Source organism: Helianthus annuus, chromosome 15 (assembly GCF_002127325.2).
Source record: "Helianthus annuus cultivar XRQ/B chromosome 15, HanXRQr2.0-SUNRISE, whole genome shotgun sequence".
Classification (NCBI taxonomy): Eukaryota; Viridiplantae; Streptophyta; class Magnoliopsida; order Asterales; family Asteraceae; genus Helianthus; species Helianthus annuus.
The window spans coordinates 53,021,097-53,041,647 of record NC_035447.2 but is presented as its reverse complement, the minus strand read 5'-3'; the positions used below and the strand labels follow the sequence as shown (position 1 = coordinate 53,041,647).

At 43.0% G+C, this 20,551-nt stretch overlaps 1 long non-coding RNA gene across 2 annotated transcripts; it reads right to left on the bottom strand.

Moving 5' to 3' along the window:
- Nucleotides 1-298: 298 nt before the first annotated feature.
- On the bottom strand, nucleotides 299-4,734 carry LOC118487602. 2 transcript variants are annotated; one of them, XR_004882037.1, is made up of 3 exons: nucleotides 4,571-4,734; nucleotides 3,060-3,218; nucleotides 299-919 (listed from the first exon to the last, which is right to left on the bottom strand). It is a non-coding gene; the product is annotated as an uncharacterized LOC118487602 (long non-coding RNA). The 2 variants fall into 2 exon arrangements; XR_004882038.1 differs by having other exon boundaries at nucleotides 299-913.
- Nucleotides 4,735-20,551: the final 15,817 nt, after the last annotated feature.

The window sequence follows — 20,551 nt, the reverse complement described above, 5'->3', positions numbered from 1 at the left end:
CCGCCGTAGTCCACGGATATCAAACCGAAGCCCACGGTACATAAATTAACTTAAATAACAAGATTTCAGCTTTTGGGACTTGGGAAGGCCGTCACCGACGCCCCTAGGGCCGTCGGCGACGGGCCTTGCATTTACCCGTAGCCCAAAAACCCGTAGACAGGTAATTAACCCGTCAGCACAAAAACTGATTTTCTAGAGCCCGTCGGCGACGCCCCCATGCCCGTCGGCTACGCCCTCTAGATTTTGCATTTTTCTGCAGCTCCGTTTCGTCGTCCGTACGCACTAAAACGCGCATAACTTTTGAACCGTTTACCCGTTTAACCTCCCGTTTCTTCCTACATGCTTGTAAATTCACATTCTATCATATGAACTTAAAATCCCATATCCGGATTAAGGAAATTCTTAACTTACACTATCGGCTTGTTATTCACTTATGAATTATTCGACCCGTTATGGGTATTTATACATTAAAAGGTCTATAACATACAAAACTCTATACTTCACTTTCATAATAGACAAAGACATTACTCTAATCGAATAACTCACTTCCAATTGACTTTTAAGGTCGTTTACCCGAAATCCCCACCAAGGGCGTTTTTGTCAACCTTGCCCCATTATTAACAACAAGCACTACCTTGCATAAGCAACCAATCCTACTACCTAGTTACGATTCTCAATCACTCATACCTTGCTCGGATCAAAGCTGAGATCCGTTTAATACTTCATCGATATCATACCATTTGTTCCTATTCGACCTCAATTATCATACCTAGTTAAGTTGCATATAACTTTACATAAATAACTAAGAAGTGATTACGGAATCACTTACCTTGTGCATCCGTGTTCATACCCGCTTGCTTGCCTCATCTTGACCCGTTAGTCTTTCGTGCTTGAGTCCACGTCCACATGATCCCTAATGCTTTCATGTTACCGCAATCACATCCTTGTTAGTGTATACGATTTCACATCTAAATGATCATATCAAAAGCGTAACTCACATTTGACTTTCATGGTCAAGTCTAATAAACATAAAGCATACATCCAAAAACCACATCTTTTTAGACTCATGCAATCCATCACGTTAACGCATAAAACGCATATTAATTTAGCACCTACCATACGACACTATGTACATTTCGTACTTATGATGCTAAAGTACTTACAACCACATGATCACATAATCATACTCGCATACACATTTGCTTACATATACTTTCACATATCATACACCTTCGCTCTTAATTACCTTGAGTCAAGCACATCTAATACAAGGTGAGCATTACACCATTCAAGCACAAGGTACAAGCTCCTAATGCATAATTTTACCAAACCATACATTCAATCCGAATTCTCATATGGACTCCACCTTAAGCACACTTAACATATTATTTTGCTAACGACTACACCATAAACACCTTCTATACATACTACCCACAACTTTCATACGATTTCACAATTTTGTTCTCTTAGGCATTTCATCGAACACTTGGCGGGTATCACATTTGTAAAACATTATGTACAAGCTTTTAAAGCGTGATTCCTACTAATTCTTCCCATAACTTATTAACAATCAATCAAGCTCATAACAATATTTCGCCCTAACTACGGACATATGGTTGTGACACCAATTGTTCATAACAAGATCATCAAAAACAATCAAATTAACACGTAGAAATCTCAATATTTCTAGCCATTCCTTGACATGCAAGTGGGTTTTGCCTAATCCATGTTCATATTCAAAATTTAACATATCTTGATGTCTACTCAGCCATTGCAACCATCATTCATACTAGATTTAGCATTACATTCACGAATTACACTAAACCCACTAAATCAAACATCACCAAATTGCAAAATTCGACTTACTTGATGTAGGAAATACTTAGATGATCACCATTCTTAGTTTATGCAGTCAACTAGCCTTCGATTTCCCTTTTAATTTGAAGATTTTGAAGAAACTAGGGTTTGAACCCTTTTCTTCCTTCCTGCTCATCGACACACACACACACACTCTATGTGTGTGTGTGGTGTTTTAATTTCTTTTTTATAAAATCATGTTTCCCACTTAACGGTTTTGGTCCCTCTAGTTTTATTTCGGTTAAATAAGAGATTAAAACTTATTTGTTTACATCAACCGGGTTTTTAATTTACCAAACCCGTTTTTGGGGTGTTACAAGTCTACCCCCCTTAAACGAGGTTTCGTCCCCGAAACCTTTCTCATTCTTAGTAGACTAAAACTACTCTTATTTTCCATCTATTCATTCACGATGCTCATCACAACATGAATACATTCGGGATCTTGGTCAGAAGTTCGTTTCATACCTAAACATGATTGTACGCATTGTCCTTACGTTCTTAAATTATGTAAGTTACTTCCATAATTACATGAAACTCAGAATCTGTTCCAGAGCTCTTATTAGAGTCTTTCACTTTATGCTACTAGCTCTTAACGCCTATCATCACTAACGTTTCATTCATCGAATTTATTCCAATTGTATACAATTATTAATCTAGCAAACCCAAGTCTATGGCTTGTTTCTAGCTTCCTATTTAAGCATATTACATTCATTTATTTACTAATCGAAATAAATCGATTATTTCATACTACTCATACCTCATATACTATCCTTCATTTTGTTCGCTATGAGCTATCCTACACATTCCATTACTCTCATTACCTCTGATTAGCTTCAAGCTCATAGGAAGGGTCGATTTATTATCATACGCCTACTGCAATCATTCGAAGACTTATTATTACAACCAAGTCACCCTTTTTACACCTACTTATCCGTACTTAACATGAAGACTAAGCATTATTTCCATGGTTACTATTGTTATCTATGTCATGCATATCTTTCCTACCATGCCTTGTTCAAATGAACATGGCCAACAAGCCGAGCATCAAGGTTAGCATTTCTTATCGATACTTGTCGTTTCGTATATTCTATCATAATTTCCACAGTTATGATCGTTCAAGTTTAGTACCACCAGTTCACATAAAAGCATCATTCAATATGTAACTTTCTATTTAACATCCACAAGTTAAACCATTTACTAACCTTGCTAATTTGGCACCGACCAACGTGTAACAACCCGAGTTGACTCGCTCCTTCACGAATCCGTATCTTAACAGGGTTGATCTTGTCCATCTGGTATCATGAGCTTTCATTCATGAGCATTCTTTCACCGTTCTCGGTAGATTCATTGCATCAGGATTTCTGCCAATCTCATTATAAAATTAGGGGTTTACACACTTCATTCGATTTTATTTAAACATGATGTTTATCACCTGACCTCGTTTTTACATCAATACTTTATTGATTCCTTCTTAAGACATTAGTGTGTTAGACCTATTCATAACAGGTCAATACATAGCCATTTCTTAATATATCATTCTTGTTATTTATATATATATACGTATCGAGGTACATGTTTTAAATCCGTCCCACGGTTTTAAATGTAACATCCATACCCCTCATTCCTTCTATGTTTGAATCCATCTAGCGGCTTCAAACATATCATTCGTACCTTTTCTTCCTTACATGTGTTTTAACAAAAACTTAAAGTTTTACCTACCTTCAGCAACAAGATTTTAAAGTTAGTCATCTCAGTTGTCGAATCATAATCACTTCATTTTAGTTCCATCCACATATGAGCTTTCTTCTTTCTTACACATTCGACTACCCAAATAATTGGGTTTCGGCATAAACACTCTCAAAGAGAGTTAAGCATACACATTCGACTACCCAAATAATTGGGTTTCGGCATAAACACTCTCAAAGAGAGTTAAGCATACACATTCGACTACCCAAATAATTGGGTTTCGGCATAAACACTCTCAAAGAGAGTTAAGCATACACATTCGACTACCCAAATAATTGGGTTTGGCATAAACACTCTCAAAGAGAGTTAAGCATACACATTCGACTACCCAAATAATTGGGTTTCGGCATAAACACTCTCAAAGAGAGTTAAGCATACACATTCGACTACCCAAATAATTGGGTTTGGCATAAACACTCTCAATGAGAGTTAAGCATACATATTTCACTACCCAAATAATTGGGTTTTTCGCATTTAATCATAACCTCTTCTTTCAATCCGTATAACGGATTAAGCTTCTAACATTCATTAGAGCATTCAAAATCACCCGTTCAAAACGGATGGTAGCTTATTCTTATTCGACTTGTTCGCTAGAACCGGTCGACTCGCATAACTTTTCATAACCTTCGTTAGCATAACCAAATCCGCAATGGATTTGCTATTTCGCATTCGCTACAACATAGCGCCCACCTGCTACCCAGTTCTACCGGACATACCTGCAATAATTGCCACGGTCTCACGGACGTCATATGCTTCTTGCGTACTGGCCAGGTGCGCAATTCACACACTAGTTTCGTGCCTTCGTGTAATCATCGCCTTATGCCCGAGAAATGGGTTTCAGTTTCGTGCACATTTCTAAAACTTCCCCAAGACCACATCATTGTCTTTCGTTTAATAATTTCCCTCCCAAGGAGACCCCTTCCTTTTTCTTTTGACATCGGTACTCATACATATTAGTAATGTGTACCTGGGGTTAATTTGCCTATTTGCACCTTTGCCCGCCTTAGCGTTCATCCCATTCTGTATTCACGGATCATCCTCTTCAAGATCTTAAGCTTACCTTGCACATAACACACTATTAGTTTCTTTCAAATACATAATCTAATACATACTTACACATTTTCGTTCCATTTCTACCTTTAGATCTTGATCGAGTCATGGATTATACGGGTTCCTTATCACAAGAGCACACAGGTTTGAGTTCAAGTACTTATACTCTCGTACTTAATTCTCTCAAACCAGGGCTCTGATACCAACTTGTTACACCCTAATTCGTATTTATCAAAAGTCGCAGCGGAAATTCGTGCCATAAAAATTCTTTCATTATAAACCTTACGTCTTACTTGAAAGTTCACTTCTAAAATAACTCTTTTATATCGAATACAACAAACTGACTCTATTATAGAATAATTCATAGCTTATGTACAACAAATTTACATCCTTAGACAACCCCGTACAATCCCTTAGGTGACTCGGTCTTCGATCTTTATTCCTTGATGATCCTCCGTGACCCGCACAACCTGCATTCACCACATACATTCAAAAACATTAGCACACAATGTATAAACAAGATCATTCGCATACACTTCACATCTCGTTCTTTATCAAACTTCAAGCGTTTCATCTGCGTATCCATTTCCTGGCGAGGCTTCATGAATGTACCTGCATTACTTATCATTCTCAAGGTACACCATTAATAACGTTAATCCTCAATGTGTCTAAATCATACACATATATGTACTTACATACCCACATACATATACATCTACATACGTACATACACTCATACATACCCTTATACATACCTACATACACAACTACATACTTACATATCCTTCCTACAACTAGACATACGTACATACACTCATACATATCATTAAGCATAACTACATATCCTACTACATACGTACAGTTGGAGTTATAAACATACATACGTGTATGCCTACATACATGCTTACATAACTTCTACATACGTATACAAATACATACAAGCACACAATCTTGCTTATCTATATATGTACATACTTCAACGAACACGTACTAGATCACGCGTACCTCTTACATAATCATACATTATTAACGTGGGTCTTAGTCTTGGCTTTATAGCCCATAAACATCCAAGGAACCTTCAAAATCATGTTTGGAAAGTCCGCCGTAGTCCACGGATATCAAACCGAAGCCCACGGTACATAAATTAACTTAAATAACAAGATTTCAGCTTTTGGGACTTGGGAAGGCCGTCACCGACGCCCCTAGGGCCGTCGGCGACGGGCCTTGCATTTACCCGTAGCCCAAAAACCCGTAGACAGGTAATTAACCCGTCAGCACAAAAACTGATTTTCTAGAGCCCGTCGGCGACGCCCCCATGCCCGTCGGCTACGCCCTCTAGATTTTGCATTTTTCTGCAGCTCCGTTTCGTCGTCCGTACGCACTAAAACGCGCATAACTTTTGAACCGTTTACCCGTTTAACCTCCCGTTTCTTCCTACATGCTTGTAAATTCACATTCTATCATATGAACTTAAAATCCCATATCCGGATTAAGGAAATTCTTAACTTACACTATCGGCTTGTTATTCACTTATGAATTATTCGACCCGTTATGGGTATTTATACATTAAAAGGTCTATAACATACAAAACTCTATACTTCACTTTCATAATAGACAAAGACATTACTCTAATCGAATAACTCACTTCCAAATGACTTTTAAGGTCGTTTACCCGAAATCCCCACCAAGGGCGTTTTTGTCAACCTTGCCCCATTATTAACAACAAGCACTACCTTGCATAAGCAACCAATCCTACTACCTAGTTACGATTCTCAATCACTCATACCTTGCTCGGATCAAAGCTGAGATCCGTTTAATACTTCATCGATATCATACCATTTGTTCCTATTCGACCTCAATTATCATACCTAGTTAAGTTGCATATAACTTTACATAAATAACTAAGAAGTGATTACGGAATCACTTACCTTGTGCATCCGTGTTCATACCCGCTTGCTTGCCTCATCTTGACCCGTTAGTCTTTCGTGCTTGAGTCCACGTCCACATGATCCCTAATGCTTTCATGTTACCGCAATCACATCCTTGTTAGTGTATACGATTTCACATCTAAATGATCATATCAAAAGCGTAACTCACATTTGACTTTCATGGTCAAGTCTAATAAACATAAAGCATACATCCAAAAACCACATCTTTTTAGACTCGTGCAATCCATCACGTTAACGCATAAAACACATATTAATTTAGCACCTACCATACGACACTATGTACATTTCGTACTTATGATGCTAAAGTACTTACAACCACATGATCACATAATCATACTCGCATACACATTTGCTTACATATACTTTCACATATCATACACCTTTGCTCTTAATTACCTTGAGTCAAGCACATCTAATACAAGGTGAGCATTACACCATTCAAGCACAAGGTACAAGCTCCTAATGCATAATTTTACCAAACCATACATTCAATCCGAATTCTCATATGGACTCCACCTTAAGCACACTTAACATATTATTTTGCTAACGACTACACCATAAACACCTTCTATACATACTACCCACAACTTTCATACGATTTCACAATTTTGTTCTCTTAGGCATTTCATCGAACACTTGGCGGGTATCACATTTGTAAAACATTATGTACAAGCTTTTAAAGCGTGATTCCTACTAATTCTTCCCATAACTTATTAACAATCAATCAAGCTCATAACAATATTTCGCCCTAACTACGGACATATGGTTGTGACACCAATTGTTCATAACAAGATCATCAAAAACAATCAAATTAACACGTAGAAATCTCAATATTTCTAGCCATTCCTTGACATGCAAGTGGGTTTTGCCTAATCCATGTTCATATTCAAAATTTAACATATCTTGATGTCTACTCAGCCATTGCAACCATCATTCATACTAGATTTAGCATTACATTCACGAATTACACTAAACCCACTAAATCAAACATCACCAAATTGCAAAATTCGACTTACTTGATGTAGGAAATACTTAGATGATCACCATTCTTAGTTTATGCAGTCAACTAGCCTTCGATTTCCCTTTTAATTTGAAGATTTTGAAGAAACTAGGGTTTGAACCCTTTTCTTCCTTCCTGCTCATCGACACACACACACACTCTATGTGTGTGTGTGGTGTTTTAATTTCTTTTTTATAAAATCATGTTTCCCACTTAACGGTTTTGGTCCCTCTAGTTTTATTTCGGTTAAATAAGAGATTAAAACTTATTTGTTTACATCAACCGGGTTTTTAATTTACCAAACCCGTTTTTGGGGTGTTACATTTTAATTTTATATACATTATAATATATTACAAAAAAAGCTGATTTACATGTATATAGGTTTGTAATTTGATATTTTTGACATATTTGAAGATTGATTACCATACTAATGAACAAATATTGTATTTTATTGAAATTAAAACTTATTTTGCGTTGTTCTTGATTTTAGTTTGAATTGTATTAGGTTGAACTTATTTTGAATATATTCTTTTTATTGAATAATATTTTAGGCTATTAAATTTTAAGAGGTATATATTAGTTTTTTTTATAAAATCGAGCCAAACCAAGCCGAGCCGAGCTAGCTCGGTTTAAAACCAAGCCGAGTCCGAGCTTAGATTTTCAGCTCGGTTTCAAATCCGAGCCGAGCCGAGCCAGCTCGGTTTATAATCGAGCCGAGCCCGAGCTTGGCCTGGCTCGGCTCGGCTCGGCTCATGAACAGCCCTATTTCGAGTTCACCTTTCGTGCTCTTGGCATAGAGCCCACCGTTGGAGATTTCCGACGGTTTTATCAAATGACGGTGTCCTTGGGGTTCTTTTCTTTCCGTCAGCGAGATGGTAGTCCCAAGTTGATGACTCATCTCAAGGGGATGACGATGTGGAAGAAGAAGTTCTTCTACATCAAGGGTGCTGCCATTGTTGCAAAGATGACGTTTCGGAACGTGACCGAGACGATCATAGCAGAGACCATTGCGGTCCCAAGTGGGAAGACGGTGGAGTGGTTTCCGCAGTTGCAGACCATTGAGTCTGTGAAGTTGACCAACACACAGTTGTGGGTGTTGCGCATGATGTTGATGCGGAGAAACAAGAAATCGAAGCCCGTGGTGCGGGAGAAAAGTGGTGGTACGTACTTTTCATTTGTTTAACTTTCTTATCCTTGTATGCGTTACTGACTTGTGCGTTTGTTATCAGAGGACGCTCCCGTATGGAGGATGTTTGCCCCGGATTTCCAGGGTCAGGTGGAAAAAGTTGTTTGTGCGGATGGCGAGGAGGAGTTTAATGTTATTATTCGAGATAACTTCCGGGTGCCTACTGAGGCCGCATTGGCAGTTGAGTTGCCGTGGGGCAAAGGTATGTTTAGGAATCCTTTATTTTTGTGATAACAATAAGGGTTGCACTGACTCACGTCTTGCATGGTTTTCATGCAGGTGATCTTGGGGCCTTAGGGGACCCTGATGCGAAGGGTGTGCCTAAGAGGCAGACGGTGAAAGGCGTGCGCTTTCGCCAAAAGAAAATATCGGAGGTCCCTGTTGTGCCTCATTTGGTACCGCAGGCGGCAGGTATCTCTCACTCTTCTTTTCGTAGATACTTGAATTATGTGATAGTATCTGATACCCTTGAGGATTTGGGTACAGCTGCGGGCCCGCAGTCTGGTGCGGGGAAAAGGCAAGTAGAAGAGACGGCTGCTGGTGCCGGTGGACCGAAACGTCGGAGGCTGCAGTCTAAGAGAACTGTTCCGACATCGAAGAAACCTGCGGTTACTGTTGGTAAGTGTTGCATAGCTTGTCTGAAATGTTATGTATAACTTGTTTTGACAGCTATTTGACTTTGTTTTTGCAGAGCCTCATGATGAAGATTTTTCTATCTTTGATGCTCCAGAGTCACCCCCGCGTCCACGGGTGTGGTTGCAACGGAGGTGCCGTCGACACCTCCTGTCAAGGTGGTGCCTGAGTCAACCGTGCGGAAGGAGGGTACCGCGGAGAATGTTGCGACCCAGATATTTGATACCGTTGACTCGTCCAACAATCTGATCTCTCCCAATGAGAGAGATAATTTGAGTGTGCGGTTTGCTGATACTGGGAAGCAACAGTCTGATGCCGAACCGCAAAAAACTGGTGCTGAAGCGCGGCAGCATTATGTTGAGCCGCAGAAGTCTCCTGCTGGTGAGAAGGGTACCGGTTCTTCTGCCGGTGGTGTGGGTTATGATGGGCCTCCAATTCAGCCTGGGGAGTCTGAATTGGAGTATTACTACCGCACTTATACCCAGGGTCGCAGCACTGTGTATCACCGACCCCCCTGGACTGTTATGCAGGGGGATGATATTTCAAACGACCCTTCGGCATGTAAGGAGATTCTGGGTGGTCTGGGCACCCCGTTCGAAGTTGAACGTGCCCGTGCTGCACCTCGTGAGCTGCGTATAAACCAGCTCTCAACAATGTTAATAGGATCTTCCATTGTGGCGAATGCCATTTTGGAAGATTACAAGGTGTTGGGCCGCCGCGAGGAACAAGCTGCTCGCATGCGGGCTGAAGCGGAGAAGTTGGTCGAGGCTGCTCGTGCGGGTGCGGAGCAGCTTGAGAAAGATAGGGCTGCTTTTGAGAAGCAGAAACAGACCGCGGAGTGGGCTGCCGCTGCTCAGCTTAAACAGGTTCGTACTCTTGCCAAACTCCTTTCTGATGAACGCAAGACTTGGAATGAAAAGTTGTCCAATGAGCGTAAGAAGTGGAACGAATCTTGGGCTAAGCAGAATGACACTCTGTTTCGTGCTCGGCAGGAGTTGACGAACGCTAAGGCAGCGAACGTTGCCTTGGGTAAAGAAAAAGCTGCAGCAGAGGCCATTGCTGTGAAAGCGCAGCAGGCGAGGGCCGAGGCCCTAAAGGCGCTTGAAGAGGCCAAGGAAGCCGGGGCGCGTGCTGCGAAGGCCCTTGAAGAGGCCGAAGAGAAGGAGAGTCGTTCGTCTAAGGCTCTTGAAGAGGCGAATGCGGAGCGCATTCGTTTGGATAAAGTTGTTGCCAGCCTTCAGGTATGTTTCGTGACCTCTGTTGTATATTTCCTTCATTGTTTTGAAAATGTTTATCGAGTGAACTGTTCGCTGTGTTTGTAACAGGCTGAGGTTCAGGCCCGGGAGGCCGCGGTTACAGACCTTACTACCCGCATGTCGGTTGCGGAGGAGCGGGCTGATGCCGCTGTTGAGGCCAAGGATGCCTTGGTGTCCTCTTTTAACCAGTTGAAGGCTGACCGTGAGTGGTTGCGGACTCACGGTATCGCGCGTGTAAGTATCCGTTGCCTTTATATTTGCTTGGATTATTATCCGAGACTTATGATCTTTTTATTGCAGATTGTTGAGGCTATCATGGATGCCCCTGAGACCGCAGCTGGCTTGGACTTGGTCAAGCAGCGTGCTCGTGACGCTGGTTTTAAAGCTGGTTATAACCGCTGTATTTCCCATATGAACGTCATGTCTATAGGCGGTGAGATCGAAGAGCGGTCCGGCTTCCGGGATGTGGATACCGAGTCGCTTCTTAACGCGGCCGAAGTCTCCTTTTATGATACGTCCCTTGCCTGTGTAGAGGAACTGGACAACTGTTTGGAGGCTGCGGACTATGTTGATCGACTGCGGATGCTGTATCCGGATGCGGAAGAGGAAGATCACGCTGGTGGTGCCGGAGGAGACGCGGGAACCAGCGACACAAAATAGGGTTTAGGTTGGCTAGTGTGCCTCCTTTTTGTTTTCCTCTTGTATAGAATAGGAACTTTATGTAAATCCATTAAGCATCCCGTGGGTGCTTGAATTTTTTGAATATAAAGTTTTTTGTTCAGTTTGTACAAGTGTTTTTAATTCTTGCATGTCTGAGCGTATGTATGCATAACTTTACCCATTTATGAACGGGGTCAAGTATACTCCATACTTTTGTTGTATGGGTACGCGTCAATTCTGTTATTTACCGCGTTAGGGTTTTAGAATTGTGTAAGCTTTGTAAAAGCTTATATATCCGGAACTCTACCCATTTGTGAATGGGGTCAAGTGTACTCCATACCTTTGTTGCATGAGTACGCGTCAACTCCATTGTTTGCCTTTTTGGGCTCAGGAATTGTGTTCAGTGTTATCAAAAAACTTGTTTATCCGTCCGGATAAAAATGCAAGTCTTTTTGCCTTCTGCTGCCTATTACAATATTTGTGTGTGGGTACCACTTTGTATGGGTATCGCGAATGAAGATTTTGCTAATCTGTTTTTGGGATACCGCAAAGTGGAACACGCATTTGTAATAGTAGTAGCAAACAATAATGTAAAAAATTGCTTATTTATTTATTTGCAAATGGCCTGCGGCCCGATAGGTTACATAGGGAAATGCAAGAACATGGCTTACATATAACAGCGTTGAAGCTGTTGTGAATTCCATGTGCGTGCGATAGGTTCGCCTGCTAGCGTTTGCAATTTGTACGCGCCTTCCCACTTGGGGGCAAGTTTGCCTGGGCGCTCGGCATTAGATGCCTCATTGTCACGTAGGACGTAATCTCCTGGGTTGAAAGTACAAACGCGAACGCGCGTGTTGTAGTACTTTTCAAGTTTGGATTTATATTTGGCCTCGTTGATGGCAGCGTTTTCGCGCCTTTCTTCCAAGAGGTCCAAATCGATCCTGCGTTCCGTGTTGTTGTCTAGTTTTTCAATAGCCAACATTCTAGGAGATGGGAGACCTACTTCCGCGGGGATCACCACTTCTGAACCGTAGACTAGGCTGAAGGGTGTTTCCCCGTTGCTTGTTTTTGGGCTTGTTCGGTGAGCCCATAAGATACTTGAGAGTTCATCGACCCAGCCACGCCTGGCCGTTCCCAACCGTGCCTTGATCCCTTCGACTAGGCTTTTATTGATACTCTCAACTTGGCCGTTCCCTTGTGGGCGTGCGACTGATGAGAATATGTGCTCAATATGTAGTTCTTTTAGCCATTTTTGGAATTCGTCGGCAGCGAAGTTGGTGCCGTTATCGGTGACAATGCACATTGGTAAACCAAAACGGCAGATGATGTGTTCCCAAATGAACTTTCTCGTTATCATAGCAGTGGTTGAGGCGAGCGGTTTTGCTTCTACCCACTTTGTGAAGTAATCGACCGCTACTATGATAAATTTAACCGCACCTGGAGCGTCAGGGAAAGGTCCCACAACGTCAATTGCCCATTTCTGAAAGGGCCATGCGTTTGTGACGGGGACTAAGTTGTTCTTTGGCCGCAAGGTTTTTGGAGCATGACGTTGGCAGTCAATGCATTTGCGCAACTCTTTGACGGCGTCCAGGTGCATGCCGGGCCAGTAATACCCAGCATTCATGATTTTGGCCACTACCATGCGTGGTCCAGCATGTATGCCACATATGCCCTCGTGTATCTCTCGGATGAGGTATGTGGCATCCTGTGGGTTGACACACCGCAGGAGTGGCCCGAGGTATGACTTTCGGTATAAGATACCGTCTCCCATTTGATAATGGCACGCTTTGTATTGTAGCTTGCGTGCTTCTGATTTGCTTTCGGGAGTCACACCTGATTGTAGATATGCGATAATAGGTGTCATCCATGATGTTGAACCGTATTGAATGACGTTGACTTGGCGCAGGGGTACCGAAGGATTTTGCAGAATTTCGATACGTATCTCCTTTGCCAAGTGTTGGAAGCTGGTAGATGCAAGTTTTGATAGTGCATCTGCGGACTTGTTTTCCCTTCGATTAATATGGCGAATATTGAACGAAGCGAATTTGGATATTAGTTGCAGGGCTTGCTCGAGGTAGAGGATCATGATATCCCCTTTTGCGGCATAGTCGCCGCGTATTTGGCCTGCAACTAACAAGGAATCGACGTGTGCTTCCAGATGTTGCACGCCGATTTTGACTGCTAAACGTAGTCCCGCTAACAGGGCCTCATATTCTGCCTCGTTGTTTGTGCTTTTGAAATTGAGGCGGATTGCATATGTAAGCTCTTGGCCGTCAGGGCTGACGAGTCGCAGACCTGCACCCGCACCTTCCTCGTTGGAGGCACCATCTGTGAATAGTGCCCATGTCTCTGAGGAGGATGGCGTTGGTGCAGGAGTTTGTGCCTCTTCGCATTCTTGGATGCGATTCACCGGTACTTCGGCGGCGAAATCAGCTAAGATCTGGCCTTTAATCGCGGGGCGCGGTTTATAGTGTATCGTGTGCGCGCCCAGCTCGATTGCCCATTTTGCTAATCTCTCAGAGATGTCGGGTTTGGATAGGATCGGCCCGATTCTGTAATTGGTTAGCACTGTGATGACGTGGTTTACGAAGTAGCGTCGTAATCGTCTTGAAGCGTGCATTAATGCTAGCACCAATTTTTCCATTATGGAGTATCTCGTCTCTGGGTCGTTGAGCATCTTGCTGATGTAATAGATGGGTGTTTGAACCCCCTTTCGCTCCACTATTAATACCGCACCCACCGCGTTATCCGCGGCGGATAGGTATAAATGAGTGGCTCATCCTTGCGTGGTGCGGTTAGAGTTGGGAGTTGTATCAAACACTCCTTCATTTCCCGGAAGGCCTGTTCAGCCTCTGCGGTCCACTGGAATTGTTTTTTCTTTGAACAGCTCCGCAGGGTCTTGATGAACGGATAAGACTTAGCTGCATGGTTAGCTAAGAATCTGTTGAGTGCCGCTAGCCTGCCGGCTAGCCGTTGCATATCCTTCATCGATGAAGGCGATGGCATGCGCTCGATCGCCTGGACTTTCTCCGGGTTTACCTTGAATCCATCTTTAGTCACGATGAACCCAAGGAATTTGCCTTCTTCCATTCCAAACGAGCATTTCCCTGAATTGAGCTTTATGTTAACGCTTCGCAGAGTTTGGAATGTTCTTTCAATATCCGTGAGCATGGTATCCTCTTCCATGCTCATGACGACCAGGTCGTCCATGTAGATTTCGACACTTTTGCTTATTTGCCCGCAGAAAGTGTCGTTTATCAACTTTTGATAGGTTGAGCCCGCGTTGCGCAACCCGAACGGCATCTTTGTATAACAGTAATTTCCGGTGGGAGTCCGGAATGCCGTTTTGTCTTCATCCTCGATTGCCATTTGTACTTGATGGTACCCTTTGTAGCAATCGAGGAAACACTTCCACCTGAATGGTGCGAGATTGTCGACTTTTTCGTCGATTTCTGAAAGCGCGTAACAATTCTTGGGGCAGGCTTTGTTAAGGTCTTTGTAATCGACGCACATGCGCCAGCCCCCGGACGGTTTTTCTACCATGACTGGGTTGGATAACCAAGTCTGGTATTTAACTTCCCGCAGGATGCCTGCGGAGAGCAGTTCTTCGATCTGCTCCTACATCGCCTGATTTTTAGCTGACCCAAGGTGGCGTTGGCCTTGGATCACTGGCTTAATACCTGGCAAGGTATTCAAGTGATTTTGCGCAATATCACGTGGGACCCCGGTCATGTCCGCGGGTGTCCACGCGAAGATGTCTTGGTTCCTGAAGAGAAGCTGCTTCAGGTGCGCTTTGGTGGTCGGGGATAAGGCGTGACCCAATGTGACCTTTTGTTCTGGGTATCTCGCGTTGAGAACCCATTTTTCTGGTTGGTCGTTGGGAGTGGGCCTTGCGACCTTGGTCGGACGTACTTCGTCCGACATCATGACGTCCCTGCGGGCATAGATTATCGCGACCCCCAATTCGGTTGGGAAACCAACCGCAGAGTGGGGGACGGACGTGATCATATTGAAATCTCCTTGGGATTCTCTCCCGAGGAGTACGTCATATCGGGAGGTGTGAGGTAAAACCATGAAGTTTACCTCTTCTGTCCTTGTGCGATTTCCGCTGGAAAGACGCACAGGGAAAGTAATCTGGCCCAGGGGAAAGACAGTTTCCCCTGCGAACCCGGTTAACGGGTAATCTACTGCTTGCAACCGATCTTTGTCCTCCTGGTCGAACTGGTTAAAGCATTGTTCGTAGATTATATCAGATGTACTGCCCGGGTCGATGAATAGACGCTCGGTGCAGTAGTGTGCCAGTTGGCCTGAAATAACGACGGCGCGCCTATCGCGCGGTCCGCCTCGGACTTTTGGAAAGACGACTTGCTCGTCTTTCCGGTCACAGTCCGGCCTTCTCGCCGCTTTACGCGGCCTGCCTTTGCCTCCGTGGATCATGTGGGTGGAAGCCACGTACATGGTTCTCTTCCCGGAGGAGGTACCTTCGCCATGAGGGGTGATGTGCTTGGTTGGTTTTTGCCCACCTAGCAAAAGGTGTTGCAGTTTCCCCTCCTTTAAGGCCCGCTCAATCTCCAGCCGGAGACTGATGCAATTGTTGGTGGTGTGGCCAGAGTCCTTGTGGTACTCACAGTAGAGTGTGAGGTCCTGATTTTTCTTGGACTTCATTGGTTGGGCCGGTCGCAAGAACTGTGGGTCCGCAAGGAGGACCTCACTTGGCGACATGGTGATCTCGGTACAGTTGCGGTCCCGAGAATCTTTTTTTGACGCCCGACTGTCTCGGGCGGGGTTGTGGTTCCTTGGGTCGAACGTGTTGGTTCGCGGGAAATACGGTTTGGAAATATCACGATTTCCAACATCCCGGTTGCGTTTATTGTTACGCTTGGACCCTTGGTGGGACGTTTCAGCTTGGGGCTTTGCCTTTGCCACGTGCGGTTCGAGTGACCGCTGCGTCTGGGCGTATGTCTTGACCGCGGTCATGACATCCTCCCATTTTTTGGGCAAGCCCTCCTTGCCAGAGATGGTCATGATCATCTCTCTGTCTTTGACGGCCCGGATGAAGTGGTTTCGTGCCATCTGGTCTGCCACGTCACCTATCTCCAGGCACTCTTTATTGTAACGGACGACGAATGCCTCGAGGGATTCGTCGTCTCTTCGCCAGATGTTCATGACGTCCAACGAATCACGTTCGTGGCGTCGCTGCTGGCTAAAATGAGCGAGGAACTTGGTACGCAAGTCCTCGAATGAATTCAGTGATCCCACTGGCAAAGAATCGAACCATGCCCTGGCCAGGCCCGTAAGGGTCTGGGGGAAAAAGTTACACCAGGTGGGTTCATCCCACTGGCCGTTGATGCCCGCGCCCATGAAGATGTTCATGTGGTCGTCCGGGTCGGTCGAACCACTGTATTTCCCAACGTTGAATGGGAACTTTGTCGTGGTGACATGGGCGTTGGCAATTCGCGTGCCGAACTTGGAATTTTCGACCGCTGCCTTTGGCCTGTATGGCTCGTTCGCAGGGCGCTTTGCCGCCCTGAGGTATGTGTTGCGGGGGTGACTGGGAGGAACATAGTTGCGTCCTCCCGGTCTGCTGCTGGTGTCATGTGAATCCCCGCGGTAGGTACAGTCGTCAGGGTCGGTATGACCGTACCCTTCGGTGTATGGTTGTGGGCCCAATCGGCTCTGAATGCCTGGGCCGCGTCGGGAGGTTGATCGCCTCCTGTCCTCGCCATGGGGGCCAAGGCGTGTATGCACTGGTCCTCTGGTGTGGGACCCGTATGAGGAATCGTCCTCATTGAGGGTGTGGACCGAACAGTAGGACGATCCGCGGTCTTCACGTCGGCTTCTTGAAGCCGGGCGTGAATGTATCCTGCCGTCGTATTGTAAAATACGCTCGGCAGGGGTGTGCGGTGCTGGGGTAGGCCCAGCTTGTATATTCGCTTCCGTACAAGCGCGGTTGTATGTTGCGGTCAGCAGGGCTGTCTGCTGCTCGTACCAGGTATGAACGGTCATGCCTGGTGGGATCACAGATGCGAACTGTGATAATTCATGTCCAAACATAAAGAAGGGACTCCTTTGTGTGGACGTGCCGATGTGTCCGGGTTAGGAGGTCGAGGCATTGACCCCTACCGAAGGTGGGAATGGAGGATTTTGGTTATCCGCAGTGTTGTTTTGGTGATCAGTCATGATCGTGAGAAAGGGAAAAGGATGGTTTAGAAAATGCTAAGAGTAGCGGTGGGCGCCAATGATGAAACAATGGTTAACCGGGCAGGGTTAACACACTGGTCTCGTCAAGAAGGGTTAATCCCTTCCTCTCGTGGATCGCTGGCTGGATCACCGGTGGTTGATCTCCTGCACAAGGAAACAAGTCGTGACTCGTAACAAGGAGGATGGGGTGGGGGGTGCTCCTTGTTACCACTCTCCAGCGTGAGAATCAGTAGTTTGCTTGAGAAGCAAAGTAAGATAGTAGTAGTAGTGAGAGAGTTGTGAAGAGATGCCTCAAACCTGGTTTGGGGTTGGTATTTATAGCCGAGGAGTGAAGGAGGATGATGGTGGATGGACTGACGACGTGCTGCACCTTTATAGGTGTGTCAGGCTTGTCGGTTGTGGAGGTTACGCCACGTCAGTCCATTGCTTACGTAGCTCTGACAGGTAACTGCCATTGGTGCCACTTGCACTGTGGTGTCAGTCTCACTTGTTGAGTGCATAGGACGCGGTGAAAGCCGCATCGCTACATGCGGTAACGTCTGAAGTTACCGCGTCTCCTACTTGCGATCAAGGAATACGCGAGATGCGGTGCTAGCCGCATCGTCGTCCGCGGAGACTATTTGCCTGCATCCCTTGTCGTGACGAAAATGCCCATATGGTGCGGTGCCAGCCGCATCGTTATGTTCATATTCTTCTATGCCCAAGGTAAGGCTTTCTTGTATTGATAGAAGTGTTCACTGGATGCGGTGCGAGGCCGCATCGCTGTGAATACTTCCGTTTTCATACACCAGATGTGATGCTATGTCGCATCACTCTACCGTTCTTATGTTCCATGTAAGTCCTCCTTCGTTACTAGATAGATTGGATTCAACCTTTGTGCCGACGCGTACTCGCATGGGCACAAGCAGGTTGCTAGCTAGTGGGGGTTTTGATAAGGGTAATGGTCACTCACGGTCGATGCTGACGCGAGATCTGGGACCATACCCCTTTAGAATGCATATGAACACATGGGCACACATATACATATATAAACAAACATAAACCAAACTTATCCAATGGATATTAATGAATGTTCATTAATGTAAATAAATAAACAACACGTGTTCATGTTATTTGTTTATTACCAGGTCACTAAACTATGAGATTAATTCACAGCTTATGACTAAACCTTAAATATACATAAATTAATAAATCAAATAGATAAACCACTCTCAAAACAAATCAGGTTTTTAAAATATAATGTCAATTGAACAAATTTTAAATTATCATTTTAATAATTCTAATCTTGCAGCTATCAACCAAATTTATCTTGATTGTTTGAAAGTGGGAAGGCATCATAATATCGGGCAGCCAATATTTTAATTTAAAAAAAATTAAACTGTCAAAATGGTTGTTGAGATTTGATCACTTTTGCTACTTTAATCCAAAACTCAAACCTTTTGAATATGGGTACCTTTGGTTTCAATTTTGTTGTCATTTTCATTCAAAATCAAAATATGGTTAGGTTTTTCAGTTAACATTCAGTTTTTTTTTTTTTTTTTGTCTTTTTCCTCCTTTTAATGAAGGGCAAAATGGTCTTTTAACGTTTTATTATAACAAATTAAAAAAATCTAATCATTTTGCCCTTCATTAAAAGGGAGAAAAAAACAAACTGAAAAATCTGACCAGATTTTACTTTTCAATGAAAATGGAAACAAAATTGAAATTACGGAAACTCAAATTCAAAATTTAAGTTTTAGACTAAAGTGAAAAAAGTAACTAAACCTCAAGAACCATTTTGGTAGTTTACTCTTAAAAAAAAATGTAAACCATCAACAAAATCAACACCCGATCCCTCTCATCCATACATCAGTCAACTTTATAATTCGTCTGTTGACCATCATATTTAAAAATAAAAATATGCGTTTGACATGGTAAATCGATTAGCAACCTAACTTTTATCATGTTGATGTAAATATCTAGTTTATATTTTCCTTTTCTGATTTTTCAATGTATGATTAGCAACCTAACTTTTATCATGTAATATCTAGTTTATATTTTCCTTGCCTGATTTTTCAATGTATAATTTTGTCATTTTTTACTAAAAGTTTAATAATATATAAAGTTATATAAAATCAAGCATGGTGTTCAGATTCATTTAATTTTATATATGTTCCAATATAATCATGGTGTTCAGATTCATTTAATTTTATATATGTTCCAATATAAGTTTTATAAAAAAACTAGGCCATATCAAATTTAAAATTTTATATTTGATACAACTAAGTTTAAAACTAAATACTAACATCAATATCACTTGAGGTTAGGGTGAAAATAAAAGGTTAGGGTGAAAATAATAGGGTCCCATTAAATATTATACATCAGAATAAACATGGATGGTTCATTTTGATGGGTCACATATTAAATTATATTTAAGTGGGTTAGGCTAGCTCATTTGGTAAAGACACGTGACTCTTAAATGAGAGATCTTAGGTTCAAACCTAGGCAATAGAAGTATTTCAGTATAACTAGTATAGACTATAGAGTAAAATGTCATTTTCGTCCCTCAGGTTTGACCACTTTTGCGATTTTTGTCCCTAAGGTGTCATTTTCATCCAAAAAGTTTGAAATATTTTCATCTTCATCCCTGAGGGCCATATTTCGAGTAACGAAAGTCGCAATAAATTGTCAGGCAATTAAGGAGAACACTATAGTGTTCTTGGAGACGTGATCAGGCAAGACGTTGATCGCGATTATGCTTTTATGTCACTACGCTTATCTGCTGAAAAAACCCTCCCTGTGTATTGTTGTGTTCTTGGTAGTTGGTACCCACTGTTGTATTGGTCAAACAGGTATGTCGGTTGACTTAGTTGTTTCTTGAACATGTTTTCAACATGTGGTTAAAGCATACTAATGGAAGCTTTGTCTGTCTTATTAGCAAGCGGAGTATGTGAGAAAGCACCTTGATTTGAAAGTGGAGGAGTATTGGGGTGAAAAAGGTGTTGATTTTTGGAATGTTGCTGATTGGAAGAAA